Here is a 23,398-nt window from a genome sequence, read left to right as displayed (position 1 = left end):
TGTGATTTTTTGTGTATTATAAAATGCATGGACTCATGTGAGGTATAGTGATTTATCAGTGAAGATTTAGAACAATGGGTAGAGAACAGGCACTTATTTATTTGTACTCATTTCTTGTCCAATCAGAACTTGTGAAGAGTCATGATCCTGGGTCTTATGTGAGTGAGTCACCTCAAATTAGCATCATTCCGGTGGCCCAATCCCACATGATCCAAGAAAAAAATATCATGGCAGACAGCAAAGGGTATTCACTTGAGAGGCTGCTCTCCTGTAGTACCCCAGGATAGCCCCATGGGCGCGAACTCCAAGCTCCTTGGTCATCTGGCGAATCCCTTGTGTGGGGAATGGGGTTGAGTTTTGGAGAGCACCCGAAAGGGGAGAACCATGGGATCCACAAGAGTCCAATCAGGGCTCACGAGCTCCACCCAAAGAGCACTGCAGCCTCTCCCAGGCACCAGAAGGGTGGCCTTAGACATTTTTGAGGAAGTTGCTTCAAAGGGCATTGAAGTGTTTCCAGGTCCGAGAAAGCACTTGCATGTTCTGGTCTAAGACAGTACCACCCTCCTCATTCCCTTTAAGACTGTCTGACCCATTTCTGATTCTCTCTCTCAATAATAATCTAGACCACGGCAGTCCAACAGGAATAGAAAGTGAGCCACATATATAACTTTAAATTTACTAGTAGCTGAATTTTTAAAATGTAAAAAGAAACAGGTGAAATTACTTCTTATAATATGTTCTATTTCACCCAAGGTATAGTCAATATTCATTGTCCACTGATTCTGTATTTGCAAATTCATCTACCCACAAAAATGTGTTTGTAACCCCAAAATCAATACTGGCAGCAGTTTTGTGCTCATTTGCCGACATGCAGAGTGATGAAAAGCTTGAGTCGCCCAACATGCACGCTCCCAGCTGAGGTCCAGCAAGGCGGCGCGCTGCCTCTTGTTTCAACTCTCGTGCTGTAAGCAAGCGTCCTTTTTAGAGTCTAGGTAGTGCCATGTTTTCTACATTGTTGTGCTCCTTTTTAGTCTCCGAGCATAGTGCTGAAGTGCTGTCCGAGATTCCTAAGCTGTGAAGGTTCCTAAGCACAAGAAGGCTGTGATGTACCTTATGGAGAAAATACATGTGTTGGAGAAGCTTCATTCAGGCATGAGTTATAGTACTGTTGGCTGTGAGTTCAGTTTTAATAAATCAACAAGATAGATTAAATAAGTTGTCTTTAAGCAGAAACATGAAAAACAAGGTTGCATATTGATCAGTTGATGAAAATGTTGTGACAGAGGCTTGCTGTAGGAACCTAGCCTTGTATTTCCTCTTGGAGTGATGGGTAAGTATTCACTAATTCAGTGTTCACAGTGACTTGATAGAACATAATTCACTGCCTGGAAAAGTGAAAATAGATTGCATCATCACTTGAACAAGTAATTAATACATACAATTATTAATGAGACATATTACATTTTTTTGCACAACTCTTTAAAACATGATGTGCATTTTGCACCTAGAGCACGTCTCCTGCAAACTGGCCACATTTAAAGTGCTCAGTAGTCACCTGTGGTGAGCAGCTACCATACTGGGCAGTAAATATTTAGCCTAAGACTCCACAAAGGCATCAAAGCCACCAGGCAGAGCTCCTCGCCCATTGCCAGCCACACAGCTGTCCCTCCACAGGGCTCTAGACCTCTTCCTCACTCTCTCTCCAGGGAAGCTGCCCCCAGCACTGTCTTTCCCTCTTTTATCTGTTTTGTCTCTCCACTGGCTGTTCATTCTCAGCATATAAATGTACTTGTCTTCCAGTTTTAAAAAAACAAAGAAAGAAATGAGGGACCTTACGTGTTGTTCCAGCTTTCATGTACACAGCACTTCTGAGCATCATTCCTCTGACGTGCCATTTGTGTATCCATCCGTCATCTTCCCTGGAAAGCCTCAGGGCAGTGGCCATTTTTCTATTTACATTTCATTCAATCAGTAAGTATTTACTATATCAAACATCTTCTACGCACCTGGCACTGTGACAGGCCCGAGGATACTGTGATGAGAAAACCCAGAAGTGCCTGTGCCCTAGCGAAAACTACCGACCAATGGGTGAGTTAGACATTCAAATAAACCTTAAGTAAATAAATAAGTTCAAGCTGTGATAAGTACTAGGAAGGAGCACATGGGGTCTGAGAACTTGGAACAAGGACGTCTGATCTAGTTTGGGGGATAGGACTTCCCCGAAACTGGAATGTTGAACTGAGTCAGAGTTAATCCACCAGAGTCTAAGATCAACCCACCAAAGTGAAACCTTCAAGAATGAAGAGAGTTTATTTCATCACTGAATCTCCAGCACCTACATCAGTGCCTGGCATGTAGTAGGTCCTCAATAAATATTTATGAGCAAATGGATTAACTATGCAAAAAAAAAAAGAGAGAAAAAGGCAGAAGAGAGGGAGAGAGAGCATCCTGATGATGCTAGGAAAATAGCATGTGCAGAGATTCTGTGGCAGGAGGCAGCATGGTATATAAAAGAGACCCACAGGCCAGTGTGGAAAGGCAAAGAGAGTAAGAGAGAGAGTGGAATGAGATGAGGCTAGGAAGACGGTGAGGAGCATACCATGAATGCATCACAGGCCACCTTAAAGATCTTTTTCTTCAACGTAAGAGACATTGATTTTTAAGCGGGGAAGAGGAACAAGGAATGGCATGAACAGAGTTGACTTCAGTGTAGAGAGTGAGGAGCAGAGCTGGGCAGACCAGAGAGTCCTGTCAAGAAATAGATGGCCAGGCGTGGTGGCTCACGCCTGTTATTCCAGCACTTTGGTAGCCCGAGGCAGGTGAATTGCTTGAGGTCAGAAGTTCAATACCAGCCTGGCCATCATGGTGAAACTCCATCTCTACTAAAAATACAAAAGAATCAGCCAGGCTGGTGGCACGCATCTGTAATGGCTACCCGGGAGGCTGAGGCACGAGGATAGCTTGAGTCTGGGAAGTGGAGGTTGCAGTGAGCTGAGATCATGCCACTGCACTTCAGTCTGGATGACAGAGCAAGACTGTCTCAAAAAAAAAAAAAAAAAAGAAAAAGAAAAGAAAAGAAAGAAAGAAGAGATAATGACAGTAGCTCCAAGTGGGATGGTGGCTAAAGATGGGAGAAAGTGATAAATTTGAGAAATATATAAAAAATAAAACCAACAAGAGTTTGGGAAGTGACTGGCTAAGAGAAGTGGCAGAGAGAGATGCCAAAGATAACCACTTAGTGTCTGGCTTGTGCCAAGTAGATGGATGGTGGGGCGTAGTCAGAGAAAAAAATGGAAAGAAGAACAATAGTTTTAGGGGATGAATCATGAGTTTGGTTTTGAAGGTGTTGGGTTTGTGATACCTTTGAGACAGTCAAGCAGTAATAACTGTGCTATGAGTTTGGAATTCAAAGAAGTCCCAGGTAAAGATATGAATTTGGAAGCTATGGTGTAAAATCGTCATTAAGGCCCAGTATCTGGCACATGGTAGGTGTTTAATAAATATTTGTTTAATGAGTGATTTGGGCGGGGGAGGGCCTAAGAATTCGTTTTATTAGAACATGTGGGGTTCATAGTAACTAGGGACTCATAAACAGAAATATCTAAGTATACCTCTAAAGTTTTATTTTCCATAGAAGGTTAACTGTACAAATAATTTAAATAACATTTAATCTTCTCCAAATCCATAACATTATTTTATGTTACAGCTTATTTTTAATTGTATTTATTGGTTTTTAATGGTTTCTGGCATCACTTGAGATAAAAGTTACATTGAAGATAGAATCTCATTTATTATATATCAGTTTATCTTATCATCTAAGCACTTAGAAAATACTTTTCTCCAGCAATTAATTTTCATTTTTCTCTCTGTTCTTGTGGCACATGCAATTTTCTATCTAAAGTTATAAAGTCTCATTATCTTGTGTTCATAAATCAAATTAGGCTCATATACCACCAGAAAGAACATATTCAAATAAAGTGTCTGGAAAAAGTAGAGCCTTAAGAAATGTTTATTAAATAGAATTGAGTTGAGACACCACAGGTATTTTTCCCTTTTGTTTTACTTACTTGTTCATTCCTTTTGATCCTTGCAACCAGTCCCTTTCACCTTCCCTCATCAAACATTCTAGTGTGCTTTTAAAAATTCTGGGCATGAATTCCTTTGAAATGTGCATTTGTTGTTTTGTGTGGATTTATTTTTAATTCATATAAATGGAAATATGATACATATCTCAAACTGCTTCTCACCGTTTTTGAGGCAGCACTGTAATATTAAGGTCGATCCACGTTGCCATATGGAAATTGAATCTATTGCTTCTAACCATGGCATGGTTTTCCATGGCTGCTCACCCCTCACCTTCTACCCATCCCAGTGGTGGACATCGGATTGCCTCCACAACCTGTTGCCACCGACAGCCTGCAACCAACACCCTTGCACATGTTCCCTTATAAGCCTATAGTGAGAATATCCCAAGGAGCACCCTAGGGTGGAATGGCTCCTCTTAGTTGGACTGAGTGGTGTCACTACCACCCATACGTCTGTCCCAGTCTATTCTCCCACCAGCAGGCAAAAGGGTGCCAAACCTCACACCCTTTCCAACAGGAGGCATCAGCCAGCTCTCTGACTATGGCCAAGTTAATGGGTACAAAGGGATATTTCATCATTGAATTGCATTTCTCTTATTAATAATGCTTTTGAGCATCTCTTCATATGTTTATTCACACAGAGTGTTTTCTGTAAACTGTCTCTCCTTTACATTGACCATTTTTCTGGTGGGGTATCTTGTTGTTGATATGCAGCAGCAAGCTCCTTGGTATATTCCAGATATTAATCTCTTGTCAGGTTTACACATTACAAATATCTTACCCCTTTGTGTCACCTGTGAGCTATGGGACAACGAATAGTTTATGTTTATCTTATTATTTTATCTGGAATTTTTTTTTTTTTTTTTTGAGACAGAGTCTCACTCTGTCTCCCAGGCTGGAGTGCAGTGGCACAATCTCGGCTCACTGCAAGCTCCGCCTCCCCAGTTCACGCCATTCTCCTGCCTCAGCCTCCTGAGTAGCCGGGACTACAGGTGCCCGCCACCACGCCAGGCTAAGTTTTGTATTTTTAGTAGAGACGGGGTTTCCCCGTGTTAGCCAGGATGGTCTCGAACTCCTGACCTCGTGATCCGCCTGCCTCGGCCTCCCAAAGTGCTGGGATTACAGGCATAAGCCACCGCACCCAGCCTCTGGAATTATTAAATCTAATAAGATAAACATAAACTTTGCCAACAGAAAAACTTGTATTTTCTGCGATGCTTGTTCCTTCTCTTTAAACTAGTTAACATAATTGGTGCACATAGGACTGTCTGACACAGATTAAGCAGTCAGTGCATGTCATTGTTATCACTGCTGTATGTAATTTGACTGTATGTTTCTCATATCTCATAGGAAATTATCTCATATGACCTAAATAGCATAGCTGCCTTATGATATACCTAAATGATTCAAATTAAGGTCACTGTGCTCTCCTTCTCAGTAAAGATGTTTCAGAGTTACTTAATGATGTTATTAGAAGACAAGAAAAAATAAGAGAAACATGGACCACAGTTCACTACACTAACTCATGTATGATCTTTAAGGACCTGGGGGTTATTTATAGATGACACAGAAATTACAGGATCTTTAAACTTTTAGGAAGACTGGATGCCGTATGGAAGAATTTCAGTTTCTCTGGAATTATTTTCATTGCTTTCCTCTCTTTCATTGTCACACTTCTGTGTCACTTTATGGTGGCCTTCTATTACCTCACTCTGGATGGTGAGAGTCACTTTCATGTTAAGGAAGCTCACAGGTGATGTGATCCTTTCCTCCTTTGGAATCCCCAGGTAAATACTGTCACAATTCAATTTCTGGAAACACAGCCTGCCACAGAGGCCTGAGGTACCTAGAGGAAGCTCTTCCCCAGGCATTGCTAGCGCTGCCCCGTGCCTCCCGGTCAGGACTCCGAGGTCGTAGCATGCCCTGCTCTGCACCTTCTCTATCATGATAGAAACATTTGCAATCATAGAGGAGTCGGGGAAGGTGTCGAACAGAGACGATGACAGACATGCGTGTGTGCTTCTGTGAACCGCAGCAGGGTCATCTCACCCGGGGCCTTCTGACCATCCCATTGCAGGCTCAAATGGATGTGCGCACAGAACAAAGAGCTTTTTAAAAAAATGTTTTTCAAAGACTTACTTCTATTAATTAAATGTAAATAAGCAAATGAATCGGTTGTGATGTCAACGTCAGGAAATTATTTTGTACCTAGATTTTCTACCTAGATTTCCTATTTCTATAATTCTTGAGATATTGTAATTCAGCAGGAGAGGGATATCTGATATATATATAATTTTTATTAATCATTTCATTTACCCAGAACTGTTTTCTTCTCCATGCTGCTTCCTTATATACACAGACACAGACACACACACACACACACACACATAATGTCAGCAGACATCCAAATGTAAATTTTCCGTTTACATTTGGAGAATGTCATATGGAAGTTGAGAGATTTGCTAGCATAAGTAGCTAAATAGCTTTCATGTAAATAATAGTTACTTCTCAATTCTTTTCCACGTCATTAATACCATTTTGTCTAACAAATTTTTAACCACAAGATATTATTAAAACAGTTCTATTTTCTTCACAGTGATGCAGTATGATGCCATTCACATTGACGATTTTTTTCCCTCAAGGTTGCACATGTAACCATTTCCTTAGAAGTAGGCATGACTCACCTCCTTTTAATCCAAAAAAAAAGAAACTGCTCTGAACAGCTAAATGGGGCATTAGTGCTTTTTAAATGATTTTTAGTGTTTTCTTTTTCCAGGTTAGAGCACTGTTACCTTATAAATCAAAACATGAAAGAAAGGGTTCAACGTTAGCAGTGAACTTTGTTTTAACACATTGATTATGTTTTCTTAGTGGTTTTGTCAACTTCAGCCATCTGTTGCCAAACTGTGAGGACCACGTATTTCTGTGTAAGTGAAGGAGCAATCCGTCTAGCCATCACGTGTGCAAGACAAACTACCTGAAAATCTGTAAGAATGGATCAAAGTCAAACTGAAGTCAGAAAACTAACATTTAGCAACTGTCTTAGAAGTGTCTTTGCAAACGTCTTTACAGTATGTTATTTGTACTGTGTGACTGGGAATAACCATGAGACTGAATAGATACATTCAGCCTTGTTTAATCTAAATATTCCTTTATGGTTTCTTCAGCCTGTCTCTACTCTACAAATGGAATCCTATGTTGAGCAATGAGCTAGGCAATCGAGTCTCACTCTCAATCCACAAGCTCTTCGTTGGGGCCACTGGAATTCAGTGCTTGACTTAGGGAAAAAATATTGTGAAGACTATGAAGTGTAGCTTCATCAGTTCCCACCTCCTCTTTTACAGGAAATGACCTCAACAACTAACTCATCAGATAAAGTTAACAATTTAACTGTACCACCCACTCTTCTGCAACTTAAGGAGTGTTTTTTTAAAAAAATAAGATGCTTTCATCCAAAGGAATGCACGAATGGAAGCATTTCTAATAGTAGGGCTTCTTTCTAAAATATCAGGATTTCACTCCTTTGCATTTGCTCACCCTGGCTGCTTGCTTTGTTCGCAGTTAAATGCTTGGTGCCTCAGGATCAGACTCAACTTTTGAATGCCTTTTCTAGCTCTTCCCCCATGCTCTGCCAACAGGCTGGATGCCTGTCTATCCCATCTCATCTTCCATGACTGTTCTAGAAAATTCATTTCTTTGTTTATAAGAGTTTATTTTACATCAGTGAGTGAAATCACATCGAAGCCTCTCTAAAAGGGCAACCTTCCAGGATTGAGAAAGGATGCGCTGGTGCACAGTGCTGGGTGATGCTTTCTTTAGAAGAGGACAAATCAGCAGGGGCAGGACCAGGGAGAGGCAGGGGAGGTATCCACACCTAGGGTGCAAAATTTAAGGAGGCACTGACTCTCAGTGCCAACTCTACACTTGCACAACCCTGAAAGTGAGCGCCTCCTTAAATAAGGGCCAAGGCCCCTCAGTCCCCTCACCCCGTGGCTTCACTATCTTTTCTTCTTCTTGCCCCTTTTATCTGTTCTGTTCTTGCAAAATTGGTTTTCCAGGTCATCTAGTTGTAGACCTAGTGGGCCACCGTGATACAAATCATTTTAAAAGCACTAGACGGCAACTGTGGGAGACTCTTCTGACAAACAAAGTGAGCTTCATTGTTTGACTAGAAGACTGGAATTCTTACTTACATGCATTCTTCCTAAAAACTTGACGAAAAGTTGACTGATTTTTATCAATTTTTTCATCCTTCAAAATCACTTCAGAGAGGTTTTTGTTCAGTTTCCACATGGCTATATGTGTCACCACCTTGAAATCAAATGACAGATAAAAAGATGTCCAGTAGTCACAGGGCTGTGATGCCCTAGGAGGTCCTGGCCAGTCTGGTGCTGTTCATCTGCTGCTGCTTGGAGGTGGGGGTGGAGCGAGAGGAAGCCATGTCAATCCACGTGGGCAGGGCAGCAAGTGTCATCCAGGCTCTGTGTCCAAACAGTCTTCAAAGCTGGGGAGGTTCACTGGAGGTGAAGGGGGACTATTCTTAGTGCCTAGCAAAATATCTGGGGCTTCTCTCATGAGTGCCAGCTATTCTGTTTTCAAACACAGATCCGGTCCTTCTGGCCTACTGTGTGCCCAGGAGGCTGTCCTCTCTGTGCGGCAACTCTCCGCTCTTGGCCATGACATCTGGTTGGGTTCAGCCAATGGGAGGTCAGAGCATGGGATGAGAAAAAGATCAGGCTGTTTCTCCCACTGCTCCTTGTTTCAGTCATACTCTGACTATGGTTACCTCCTTCTTCAGTGACAGCCCCTGCCGACTGGTCCCTCCAGGACTCCAGCCCTCCTGGGCACTGATCAAATGGTTTTTTCTCCTCGCTGCTTCAGACCTCCAGGTGGTAACAGCTTCCTGTTGATGGTAGTTCCTTGAGGATCTTACTATGCCTGGTTAATTCCCTTTATTCGGCCTACACTTCTGTAAGTAGTCACTTTTGAGTTAAACTCTTTTGAGTAGAATTCCCCTTCTTGCTGGAAGCCCAACTGAAATAGAAGATGACATCTGTTTTTTAATAGCTATATAGAATAAATTGTCTTAATTTCCCACTAAAGAAAAAAGAAAGCAAAACACTAATCTGAGTTCACCTTACAAAATGCATGAATTCACTGAAGAAAGGAAATGTAAATCTAGGAAAGGAGCTCTATTAGTCACGAGTCTCCAGAGAAACAGAACCAATAGGATGTGTATGTGTGTGTATATACACGCATACACACACAGCACACACACACACAGACACACACATACACGCACACACAACACACACTCACAGAAACACACACAGCACACACACCACACACACACCACACACACATCACACACACACAGACACAATACACACACATACACACACAACACACACACACAGAAACACACACAGACACACGCATACGCGCACACACACAACACACAGAAACACACACAACACACGGACACATACACCACACACACACAGAAACTCACACAGACACAACACACACGCAGAAACACAGACACACACATATGCACACACACAACACACACTCACAGAAACACACAGATACACACACACAGACACACAAACACATACGTACACACACAGACACACCTCACAACACACACACAGAAACAGACACACACATACGTGCACACACAACACACACATTCACAGAAACACACACACACGGAAACACACACATGGAAACACACACACACACACACAAACACACACACACAGCAAGCCAGAGAGAGAAATTTATTATAAGGAATTGGCTCGCATAATTATGGAAGCTGACAAGCCCACCATCTGTAGTGTGGGCAGCAGCACTGGAGACCCAGGAGAGCTGGGGTGCACATAAAGTCCAAAGGCAGCCTGCTAGAGAAGTCCCTCTCTCTGGGAGATGCAGGTCTTATTGTTCTATTCAGGACTGTAGCTGATTGAATGAGGCCCACCCCCTCTATAGAGGGCAATCTGCTGGACCTAAAGTTCACTGAATTAAATGATAATCTCATTCAAAAGTACCTTCTAAGTCGACACATAAAATTAACCATCTCCAGAACCTAGATAATTCAATAACTATACAGAGATCCTCAATGATCCAGGGTAATTGGACTGATAAAGAACTATTTTTAGTGTTGTTACGCTACATAGCATCTTAAATTTAGCTAGCAGTTTCCTCTGCTTTTGATCACATGGGGACACATTTTCTTTCTTGATCATTTCATTTGCCAAGACCTGTGGAAAAGACATGTTTTCTTGTTCATCTGAGTACAAGGAAACCCAAACATAAAACATCAAAAAAATAGATTTACTGTTTTATATTTGTACCCCTTAAATAGCTCAAGCCAAGTGCCTCTTGACGTTTATGAGTCCCTGGCTCTGGAGTTAAGCGTCATTGTCCTTGCACACGCAGTAGACAACACAGAGCATGTGGCATGTGTGAGTGTCAGTGCCCAGCCCCTGCAAGGCTCCATTCAGTGAGGTTTGGGGCAGGTGAAATGTGCTCTCTCAAGCTCACTAACCATCAAGACAAACATGTATTTTATACTCTAAGTTTATTGTTTGGATGAGGCCCAATGCTTTTAATCTTTGTAATTAAAGAGGCAAGCATGTGTTTTTAATCTTCTGAGTCAAATTTTCTTTTATTTCTTAGGCAGAAAATGACAATTCCCCAAAATCTGCATAGACAAAGAAACTAATCACTCATGTAGAAAACTACATTATGGGACTCTAGGGGCTGTGCAAGGGGTTGGTGGGTGATGGGAAACTTCATTTAAGAGAGAGAAAATGGTTCTCAATTTTAAAAGAAGATCTACATATGAATAGAAATCTCTTCCCTAATGTTTTTTTCCACAGTGGCATCCTTTGTTTTAATAGGATTCCGAATACAGTGTGAGGCGTCCTGTTATTTTCCATAGCCAAAGCATTGCTGTCATAAGTGGCAAAGCATTTCTTCCACTGAAATGGAATTGATGTTGACATACTATTTTCTATTAAGAAAATGTTTATTATGTTTATGTTTATTATGCCAGCTCTTTTATACCCACAGGAACAGAGGCAGGAACATTTAACAGTTACTCTCTGGGGCTCCAAGGCCACAGAGGGAGTTTCATGGGGTAGGGCAGGCAGTGTCGTAGTGTTCCCCCTTCTCTCCAGTGGGGCAACTGTTCGTGAAAACACCAATGGATAACACAAATAGCAATGCATTGATGTGTTACCAACTTGAAAGGGACTGAGATATAGACCCCTTCACGTTGACAAGGCCTGAATTTCCCATGCCAATTGATCCCTGGACTGGAAACCAGAGAAAACGGCACTGCTGAGATCAATGAAATGTCCAGTGACTTTTCCCCGGGGCAGAAGGCCTGCTTGCCTCAGTTTTATAACAAAAAAGAGGTTACATCACAAAAGCGCAGTCACTCATGCCTATAATCCCAGCACTTTGGGAGGCCGAGGCAGGCCGATCATTTGAGGTCAGGAGTTCGAGACCAGCCTGGTCAACATGGTGAAACCCCATCTCTACTAAAAATACAAAAAATTAACCGGGTGTGGTGGCACACTCCTACAATCCCAGCTACTTGGGAGGCTGAGGCAGGAGAATCGCTTGAACCCAGGAGAAGGAGGTTGCAGTGTGCTGAGATTGTGCCATTGCACTCCAGCCTGGGTGACAGAGCGAAGCTCCGTCTCAAAAAAAAAAAAAAAAAAAAAAGATATGCTCCAAATATAAAATGCCACAGCCGCTGTAGAAAACAGTATGGCACTTCCTCAAAAAAATTAAACATAGAATTATCTATGATCCAGCCATTCCACTTCTAGGTATACACACAAAGGAATTGAAAGCAGGGTCTCGAAGAGATACTTGTACACCCACATTCCCAGCAGCATTATATTCACAATAGCCAAGAGGCAGAAGCAACCCAAGTGTCCATCAGTGGATTAATGGATACACAGAATTCGGCATATACTCACTATGCAATTATTATTCCTGCCTTAAAGAGAAGGGAATTTTGACACACGTTGCAATATGGATGAACCTTGAGGACATTATGCTATGTGAAATAAATGAGACGCAAAAGGGTAAATATTATATAATTCTATTAAATGAAGTACCTAGAGTAGTCAAATTCATAGAGACAGAAAATAGAATGGTGGTTACCAGGGCCTGGGGGCAGAGGATAGGAAATGGGGCATTAGCATTTAATGAGTACAGAGTTTTGGTTTGGAATGATGAAAAGTTCTGGAAATGGATCGTGGTGATGGTGGCACAACATGATGAATGCACTTAATGCCACTAAATTGTGCATTCAAAAATGGCTAAAATGCTAACTTTTATTTTATGTCTACTTTAGCAGGATTAAAAAAAAGATATGCTCCAACGGAACCCCCATTCCTGCCCATACAGAGAAGCTGCTAGCTCTATTACACCCCAAAAGTTAAAAATCTAAAAATTTTGAAACTGGGCTCCGTAAGGGCCCCACATTGAGGGACTGTGTTTCACATAGGCATACTAGACTTATCTGTAAAATAACTGTATTGTACTCATTCTAATCCATAACATGATTTTAATCATCCTCAACGAATTCTATTGTTGTCCTCGTGAAATCTCAAGCAGAGACTCTCCCAGCACGGTTAGGGGAAGAGATGAGGACAGGTCAATCCTGATGACTGTTGCACTCAAGACTCTGGACTCAGGTTTGACAGTCCAGAGTTGTACCCTCTAGAGAAAGATGCCCTGGACACATTTACCTCTGTCCATGAGTACTATACATTTCAACAGTAACTAGCCCCAAAGGAAAGCACTAGAGATTGACACTAAAATTTTAAAAGTTAACACAACATAATAGCACAGCTGCCTTATATAGTCTTATTTTGTAAGTACTGTAGTTCCATTAAAAATCTTGGCAAGATTCAGGAATAATATTCTTGTGTTTGGGTCCACTGGCACCAGAGACAATAGCCATGTGCATGCATGCATGCTTCAATAGATACAAAGAAAAGATTTGGCTGGTCTCTAGGTGGCCTGTTTATACAACGATGCAAGCACCAGAAGCCAAGAAATAATTGTCCTTGTGTTCCAAAAACTATCATAATTAGCCATAGCAAATTCGAGAACCACATCTTTCAGTCATGTCCAATTCAGCCTCCTACTTACAGATACACTTTATCAATTCCCCAAGACAAACTTTCCTGCTATCTGAAGGCAGGATCCTTAACACAAGAAACTACTGGTTAGGAATCCTCTATTAATAGCATGATATTATGAAAAATGTTATGTAGTGGATGGAAAAGAAAACCCAAGTCAGACAAAATGCATGTTAGCTTTTATCAACAGTTTATGGATGGAATCCAATAAATCACTGACTGAGATTTTTATTTTCCATTTCACCTGAGATCAGGAGTTCAAGACCAGCCTGGCCAACATGATGAAACCCTATCTCTACTAAAAATAGAAAAATTAGCTGGGCGTGGTGGCGGGTGCCTGTAATCCCAGCTACTCGGGAGGCTGAGGCAGGAGAATTGCTTGAACCCGGGAAGTGGAGGTTGCAGTGAGCCAAGATCGTGCCACTGCACTCCAGCCTGGGCAATAGAGTGAGACTCTGGCCCAAAAAAAAAAAAAAATCAAAACAAAACTTTTTCATATCCTGATTTCTTTTAGGCTTAATTAAATTTATTTCTGATCCCTAGAATGTGACTATGCCTTTAGGTTAGCTATTCAATCAACTTCTTTTTCATTCACACATAATTTGATCTGATTTAAAATTGATTGTCATCTAATTAATCAGACCTAGATAGTGATTCGAGTTCGTTCATAAACTAACGCTGCTGAGTTCATCTATTTGGATTCCATATATCCAGGGATTACTCAAATGGCTTGAGTATGTTAATTTAATTTGCTGATGCTAAGACTAGAAAATTGTTCCCAGTAAGCTGAAGTCAGGGTTTGTTTTGTTTTATTTTGTTTTTCTCATAGCTCCCTTATGAATTATTTTTTCCAATTTCCCAGTCAAAAGTCTGAACCCACTTATTACAGTGAATGTGTAGAATCTTTTAGCATCCCTGGGCCACACTGGAAGAAGAATTTTGTTGGGCCCCACATAAAATACACTAACACTAATGATAGCAGATGAGCTAAAAAGAAATCATAAGAAAATCTCATAATGCTGGCTGGGCGTGGTGGCTCATACCTATAATCCCAGCACTTTGGAAGGCCAAGGCAGGTGGATCACCTGAGGTCAGGAGTTCAAGACCAGCCTGGCTAACAGGGCAAAACCCCATCTCTACTAAAAATACAAAAATTAGCTGGGCGTGGTGGTGTGTGCCTGTAATCCCAGCTACTTGGGAGGCTGAGGCAGGAGAATGGCCTGAACCTGGGAGGCGAAGGTTGCAGTGAGCCGAGACCATGCCACTGCACTCCAGCTTAGGTGACAGAGTGAGACTCTGTCTCAAAAAAAAAAAAAATAATAATAATGTTTTAAGACAGTTATGAATTTGTTTTGGGCTGCATTAGAAGCTATCCTGGGCTGCATGCAGCTCACAGGCCATGGGTTGGATGAGCTTGGTCTAGACCATCATAATAGCAGCCAGCACTGAGCCCCTAGGAGTGCCACCCTGTCAATTCTGAATTCCTCAAACAATTATTACCTAAAACCAAAATATGTTATTGTCATTCATGTTAATGGTTTAAAATCCCATTTGGAAAGTTATGCCTTAATGCCATGTTCTGGTTTGCTATCTATGTGTTCTTTGACTTTTTATTTTATCATTTGGTCAAGAATTCTGTTTAGAGAATTTGAGCTACAGAATGCAGTATTTCAAAGCAACTTCTACACAACTGATTACTTTACAACAAAAATGGATATTGGTTACTTTTTGGGCACCGGGCACTGGATGAGGCTATGAGGATTTATGGAGAGCAAAAGCCAACATGGTCCTCAGACCTGTGAGAGACACTGCCCTCAGGCCAAGGGCAAAAGATATGCTTAGGGATTAATTCTTTGAAAGGCGATAAACAAGGCCCTTTCTCTTTTTACAATTTTCATAAAGTTGTAGAAGATATATCATTTCCTTCATCCATGATCCTATATAATTAAAATATCCTAATGAGTGCTGAGGAGATGACAACTGAATTCTCCAAGTTGTATTTTTCTTCCGAGAATCAATAATCCCTCATTTCTTTCGCTCCACATATTCCAGTCACTCATTCTATATTCTGGAATTCCTATCAGAAGAATCAGCATTTTTTATTCCATAATTTGGAATATCAAAACCTCCCTTGAATAAGATTTATGTGTAGAAATATACAGCAAGGCATGTGTGTGTACCTTTATTATAACTTGAAGTTATAATAAAGACGCCATTCTTGTCATCCTCAGGTTGGCCCAACCTGTAGGGACTGAGCCTGGCCCACTGCCCTGACTCACACAGGCCAATGATTTGGGACTCCTGATGGGTCCTCCTGAGCAGCCAAACCTTCTATCACCTTGAACACATTTGGTGGAGTAAAATATTGCTGAAGTTTTATGATTACAGTGTGTGCAGAATGAAAATGATAGAAAGAAAGAGAAAGGAGGGAGGGAGGGAGGGAGGAAAGAGGGGAGTCACAAAGTAGCTGAGGCCAAAAAGAGAAACCTAAGCAAAAGTAGGTAGACCAGAAGTTCAAAAAGTGTGACTGCAGGAAAGGTGCAGAATTACTGCTGCCAGAAGATGCTGGAAGCTTTGGTCCTTCTCTACCACCTCATCCTACTGAAGTTCACAATCACAGGGTCACTAGCAATCTTTTCCTAGCAACAGTTTCCTACTGGCCATGAAGTCATTCATCAGACACCTGTTAAATACCTTCTAGGCCCAGGTGTGGTGTCAAGCACTTTGATCCTTATTCCTTAATCCCCGCAACAGCCCTACGGGATAGGCGGGAACCATGTAGCCCTGTGCTTCACACAGAGGAAATACTTGACAAATAATTGTTGGAACACTGTATGTTCTCACTTATAAGTGGGAGCCAAGCTCTGGGTATGCAAAGGCATACAGGTTAGTATAGTAGACATTGGAGACTCAGAGCGGGGAAGGATAAAAAGCTACATATTGGGTACAATATACACTACTCCTATGATGGGTACACTAAACTTTCAGACTTCACTACTATACAATTCATCCACGTAATTAAAAACCACTTGTGCCCCTAAAGCTACTGAAATTAAAAAATGTATTAAACAAATGTTTGTTGAATAAGTAGTTTCAATCAAATAGAAAACATGCTGTGATAGGGTACACTGGCGATTCCACGGGAGCTACTAAGAGGAGTATCGGAGCACTCCTTTCGGAGGGCACAAATTATTTTACCTCTCTTTTCCTAGTGTCTCGCACAGAGGGCAGCAGCCAGTGTTTGTTGAATGAATGAGTGAGTGTATGGATAAATTAAAACTAAGAAAAGCTACCCATAGATAGGCAAATCAGATTCTGTTTCAAATCTTTATTTGGGAGTTTATAATTACAAAAATTCTTTCTTTAAGGCAGATTTCAACTCTGATTATATTGCCTTTGCTGTGCCTGAATAAAACATCACAAATCCGTTCTTCTTAAAAACAAATTTGAATCTAATCTGTTAAACAGAACCAGCTTTCAGCAGATTTTTTGTCTTCTCCCCTGCTGCTCTATATCCTGTATCCACAAACAATGGATGAAAAGGGAAAAAATTCAGTTTAAAATATTTTCCTTGCACAGAAGAAAAAAAGCCAAAAAGGAAACAATGTTTTTTGCCCAACTCATTCTGGGGAGAGTTGATGGAATTGGCTATTTTTGCATTTATATACTCACAGCCTTATGTTTCTTGATAGTTTTTATCTCCCTCCCATCAGAATCATCACAAAGTTCTTTACCAATTATACAGCAAAGAAATTATATCATTATATAATGCCACAGATTGTGACAATTCAATGTTAAATAGCAGCCTAACATACTGAAAAGTGTAACAGGAAGGAAAAACATTAACAAATGAGCTCATCTAGCTTATTATAGGAAGCAGGGCTTCAAAGTTCCCATTCTGCAGCAACAGCAGCAGCAAACATCAGCTAAGAGGGATGGGTGGATCAAGCACACGCGTAGCAAAACAAGAACCTTAAAAGCGGCAGGCTGTGGGCAAACTGAAGTTTCATTTTCTGTGTAGCTGACTCAGTCCAGCATGGACTTAGCTTTCCCCTCAAAAGTCCTCTGAGGTCATCAGACTCTGTTAATTTTCTCCTAGTATTCCATTAAAGAATTAGAGGCAAGCAAGAAGTCAAATTTGTAGAATTCGTTATGAAACTGTTGTCTGCTGATGGTGATGGTGCGGGCCTTCCTTGCTCACTGTTCACATGGTTTCTGGCATTTGAAAGCAGGGAAATGTGCTCATCAGAGTGGAATTTTTTTATTTCCATACATGGCTGATTTGCAGGGGGAAGGGGGAACCCATTCTATTACAGAGGTATATTCTGCAAAATACATCTGATGTGTTTCGCAGACACTTTTTACTCTTTAATGTTTGGTGGTCTTTGATTTGCTACCTGAATTCCATCAACTTCTAACACAGACTTTGGTCTCTTCTGTGACACTGGCTGCACATGGTTGGATGAAATAGTTAAAGAGACCATATCTAGAAGGAAGATAGCCCAAGCTTCTAAGCACAGGAAGCCAGATTCTCTGCAATAAGCCAGATTTGAGGCCAGATATTTTCCATCCAAAACCATGAAGCAGGTATCGCTGCTCCATTTTATGGGAGAGAAAAAAAAAAAAAACCTCTGAGACTTCAGGAGATTAAGTCAACATTTCACAAACTACGGTTCGTAGAGTTCATGAATCCGAATCACCAGGAAAACTTGTAAAATGCAGTTCTCTGGGCCTCACCATAAAACAACTCAATCAGAATATCTAGGGTGGGGCCCTGGAATGTGATTTTAGCAAGTCCAAGTGGTTCTCACATACCAAGGTCTTATTGGATGAGCAATGTACCCAGGGTCACCCTGCTAGGAAAGGGTGGAGACAGGATTCCCACTTAGGTCTGTGGACTCCAAGTGGGCTCAGTATTTTTGCTGTTTCTGAGCTCCCTTCTAACACTCTAACATGTTATGACTATAACCAACTTAAAATATCATAGTAATAATAACAATAGTTTTTTATTGAATACTTAGTGTGGCAGGCCAAAGAATACTTAACACACACTATCCCAGTGATCCTCTCAACACCCTATTGGGGTCAGAATTGTTACTTTATTATTATCTATTTTGCATATGTGGAAACTTAAGTTGGAGAAGTTATTTTAATCCTTAGCCATCTGTAGCAAAGGTAGTGTTAAGAATTACTTTCAGGAGGCTGTTTGATTTAGTCAAAACAAAGGATTTCTATGCAAATGAAGCTTTAAGATAAATGCCTTTGTTCTCCCTCCCACATAGACAGCCCCTCCTAAACCCATCCAGTGTGGAAATTCTGGAGACTGCACTGGTCTTACTGGAAAGCCTAAGTTCTTAACCATTATTCAGTGCTGCTTCACATATTGAACACCCATTTCTTTTTAGCATAATTATTTCATTTCATTTCAATTCCATCAAATGCTCGTGGAGCATCCAATCTATAATAGGCATGTGCTGAGCCTGTAGGAGATGGGAAGGCCAATTAGACAGAACTTTGCGCTCCTAAACCTCACCACCTAAGGAGATAGGGAAATAGAGACCATAAGTAGTGTAATCAAGATCCCAAAACACAAGAAAAGAACAAAGAGAGAATGGTTCATTTTAACTAGGAGAACAGGAGCTCACACTCCTAGCCACTACATCTACCTGTTAACAAATGACCATGAGATCAATGGAGGAAGGAAAAAGGAGAAAAATGTACTTTCTGAATAACAACCTGCAGATTGGGGAAATGTAGCTTCCAGGGAAATAAAAAACGCGTCTCCAAAGAGAAGAAAACAGTGGCATTTAAGCCTTCCAGGGTCTGTCTTACATGCATATTTATCAGGTTTGGGAAATGCCTATGAATATTTATGGAGAAAGTAAAGCATGCAAAGTGAGTTAACATATATGTATCATATATTTCATGTTCACTTTGGGGCAGGCTTTTAACATTAAAATGAGGAGGAATTCTGCTCATTTATGTCAGAAGGTGAACTACAGCATGCAGAGACCCTTTGTGTGCAGTCTGTAAGCTGGCTGGAACCAGCTTACGGTCTATAGCTGTTTATCAGGAAAGAATGTTTGTAAGAGCATTCTCCTGCCCAATCGGTGCTGCTGGCAGGACCCCTAAGATAGGGGTGTCAGTTAGGCAATGTTTTCCTAGAAGGGGTTTCTGCCTAACTGTAGGGGCCAGGCGCAGTGGCTCATGCCTGTAATCCTAGCACTTTCGGAGGCTGAGGTGGACAGATCACTTGAGGCCAGGAGTTCAAGATCAGCCTGGCCAACATGGTGAAACCCCCAAAATACAAAAAATTAGCAGGGCATGGTGATGCACCTGTAACCCCAGCTACTGGGGAGGCTGAGGCAGGAGAATCGCTTGAATCCAGAAGGCAGAGATTGCAGTGAGCTGAGATCACACCACCGCACTCCAGCCTGGGCGACAGAGCCAGATTCCATCTCAAAAAAAAAAAAAAAAAGAGTTTCTGCCTAACAGTAGGAAGAAAGTCTTATGGCAGTTAACAAACCTCGTGGTAGTTGACAAAGTGGGAGTATGTGACCAAACCCTTCTCCCTGCTGTGGCCACTTAATTTCCCCTCGAGAGGCTCATGGTAGCCACAGAGAGTCCGCCTCGTCTGCCAGCTGGCGTACAATGCTGACATGCCTTTCTCACCACCATTATGCCTCCCCCAACGCTCTCTGGAAAGATGGCTACAGACCGGCTATCAGGAAGGGCAAGTGGCGGTTGCCTGAGACCATGGGAAGAAGGCTCAGACACTGAGAATGCACTGGGAGGGCTCTTGCGGGGAGCTGTGCATGAAGATTTGCCCTGCTCAGAAGGACAGTCTCTGACCCCTTTCCTGGAGGACTCTGACTCCCATTTGAGAAAAACTGCAACATGTGATACCATTCCTCTATTTCCATCAAATATCACAATTATTACATAAACCTAAAGCTTAAATTGCTGTCCATGCATCAGAATATGCGAAAGAGTCTGCATTATCTATATGTGCAATGCTAAATAAAAATTGAAGGAGGCCACTGTTTCGGCTAAACTCCTGTACTAGGCCCCAGTAGACCAGACTCCATCAAAATGGAGTCACCTCAGCTAAAGTTCCATGTCAACAAACCCAAACTAAGCTGTTAACTGACCTTCCTGACCTTCTGAGAAAGTGAGAGTGAGAGCAAGAGAAAGAGAGAGACAGAGAGAATATCCTAAACAGGCCAGTTTACAGCTTCAATCAGCATGATTATGAAGTTTCTCTGCTTTGATCCTTATACAAAAAAGGTAGTCTGAAGTAGCCTAATGTTAACTAATCAGCTACTTTTCTATTCTTCTGTCTCTCTGTCCCCACCTTCCAAGATAAATAACTTTGAAAGGACTAATATATTCTTTTATTCTTTGTTCTTTGCTTCTGCTTCCTTCAGCTCTCCTCTGTCAATAAAGCCAATCTCTGCTCAGCTCATCAGAACTCATTCTATTTTATGGGATGAAGTATTGCCTGATTGTAGAATTGCAGTGAAGCCAATTGAAATCTCTAAATTTGTTATAATTTTGTCCTTTCACAGCAACATATAGAATAATACTTACATACCTAAATTTTAAAAGTGTAATGCCTGACTTTGAGCACTGGTAGATATTATCCAAAGTTTCCTATACAGAGAAATAACCTCTCAATGTTCCCATGTAACCGATTTCGTTACAATAAAGAAAAAAATGTTGGTTTAAAAAAATGCTTCTCTTATTAGTCCTAGCTCACTGTGAACAGGCCATCTGGTAAGACACCATTTTTTGCTGTCAGCATTTCTTAAGACCTTTGCTTTATCTTCCTTCCACTGTTTGTTTCTTTCTTTTGTGTCTTCTGCCCAGAGTTTATGGCAGGGAACACCATCCAGACAAATGGGCGGGGGATCTGCAATCTTCTTCCGGAACTTACTGATTTCTACCTGTTCATCACCTCGAACCCCTAGGCTCAAAGCTATCCTCCTGCTTTACCCTCCTGAGTAGCTGGGACTACAGGTATGCACCAACATTCCTGGCTAACTAAAAAAAAACTTTTAGAGATAGGGTCTCATTATGTTTCTTAGGCTGGTCTCAAACTGCTGGCTCAAGTGATCCTCCCACCTCAGACCCCCGAGTAGCTGGGATTACAGGCACGACCCACCACACCTGGCCAACCTTGCACTTTTATGTTATGGAGATGGCTTCTTTCCTTAAGCCTCATGAACCAACCTCTGCTAGCTTCCAACTTTTCTTCTGCAGCTTCCCCACCTCTTTCAGCCTTCATAGAATTGAAGAGTTGGGACCTTGCTCCGGATTAGGTCTTGGCTTAAGGGAATGTTGTGGCTGGTTTCATCCTCTATGCAGACCACTCAAACTTTCTCCATATCAGCAATACAGGTGTTGGGTGTGTTCAATGGAGTAGCACTTTTCACTTCCTTCAAGAAACTTTTCTGAAAAAAAAAAAAAAAAGCATGGAGAAAAGTGGAAAGTGGATCAGCAAGTGCTGATGTAGAAGCTAAAGCAAGTTATCCAGAAGATCTAGCTAAGATAATGTGTGAAAGTGTTACACTAAACGACAAATTTTCATGTAGACCACATTCTAGGCCATAAAAAACACCTTAACAAATTTAAAAATTAGAAATGATATGATGTCTGTTCTCAGGCCACAATGACAATCAAACTAGAAATCAATAAGAGAAAGTCAGAAAATCTCAAAATACTTGGACAGTGAATAACACACTTCTTAAAAACACATGAATTGAAGAAGAAATCTCAAGATTAGCTTTAAAATAGTTTGTTTATTTATTTATTTATTTATATTTTTGGACATAGTCTCACTCTGTTGCCCAGGCTGGAGCACAGTGGTGTGATCTCTGCTCACTGCCACCTCCACCTCCTGGGTTCAAGTGATTCTTGTGCCTCAGCCTCCCAAGTAGCTGGTACTACAGGTGCATGCCACCACAGCCTGCTAATTTTTTGTGTTTTTAGTAGATATGGGGTTTCACCATGTTGGCCAGGCTGGTCTCGAACTCCTGGCCTTAAGTGATCCGCCCACCCCGGCCTCCCAAAGTGCTGGGATTACAGGCATGAGTCACCATGCCCAGCCTAAAATATTTGAACTAAATTAAAATAAAAATGCAACTTTTCAAAATGTATGGGATACAGTAAAAGTAGTGCCTAGTAGGAAATTTATAGCATTGAACACATACATTAAAAAAGAAGAAATATCTGACATCAATAATATAAGCTGCCACCATAAGAAACAAGAAAAAGAAGAGCAAATTAAATCTAAAGCAAGCACAAAGAAAAATAATGATAAAATTAAAGCAGAAAGCACTGAAATTGAAAACAGGAAATCAATAGAGAAAATCAACAAAACCAAAAGCCGATTCTTTGAAAAGATCAGTAAAATGGATAAGCCTTTGGCCAGACTAATTTAAAAAAAAGAGAGAGAGGATACAAATTACTAACATCAGAAATGAAATAGAAGACATCATTACAGACTCCATGGACATTAAAAGGATAGAAAATGAATATTATGAACAGCTCTATACTCACAAATTTGGTAACCTAGATAAAATGAACCAATTCCTGAAAGACAATTTGTCAAAAATTACACAAGAAGAAATAGACAATCTGGATAAGCCAACACCTACTAAAGAAATTGAATCAACAATTAATAATCTTCTAAAATAGGCAGCTCCAGGCCCAGATAGGCTCACTGATGAATTCTACCAAACATTTAAGGAAAAAAGTATATCAGGTCTCTGCAATGTCTTTCAGAATACAAAAGCACAAGCAGTGCTTCCTAACTCATTCTGTGAGGCCAGAATTACCCCAATACTAAAACTAGACAAAGACATTATAAGGAAAGAAAACTACAGACTAATATCTCTCATGAACATAGATGCAGAAATCCTCAACAAATTACTGGCAAATTGAATTCCAACAATGCATTAAAAAAACTATACAGCATGACCAAATGGGATTTATTCCAAGTATGCAAGGCTGGTTCAATATTTGAAAATTAATGTAATCCACCAAATCAGCAAGCTAAAGAAGACGAATCATATGGTTGTTACATCAGTAATATATTGTTATACTAATAAATACATACACATACATATTTCATACTTTATA

General features: G+C 40.9%; 1 long non-coding RNA gene across 1 annotated transcript in view; it reads right to left on the bottom strand.

The window, feature by feature from the left end:
• Positions 1-663: 663 nt before the first annotated feature.
• LOC129049479 (uncharacterized) overlaps positions 664-23,398 on the bottom strand; it is a 41,269-nt gene continuing 18,534 nt past the window's right edge. Inside the window, exons 3-5 of the long non-coding RNA XR_008512584.2 lie at positions 21,488-21,708; positions 8,279-9,119; positions 664-1,385 (exon numbers count right to left, since the gene is read on the bottom strand). This is a non-coding gene — a long non-coding RNA (uncharacterized LOC129049479). The remainder of the gene's footprint in view (positions 1,386-8,278; positions 9,120-21,487; positions 21,709-23,398) is intronic.

This window comes from Pongo abelii, chromosome 14, assembly GCF_028885655.2.
Source record: "Pongo abelii isolate AG06213 chromosome 14, NHGRI_mPonAbe1-v2.0_pri, whole genome shotgun sequence".
Taxonomy (NCBI): domain Eukaryota; kingdom Metazoa; phylum Chordata; class Mammalia; order Primates; family Hominidae; genus Pongo; species Pongo abelii.
Note: the sequence above shows the minus strand (reverse complement) of the source record. Positions and strands in the feature narration are given on the sequence as shown.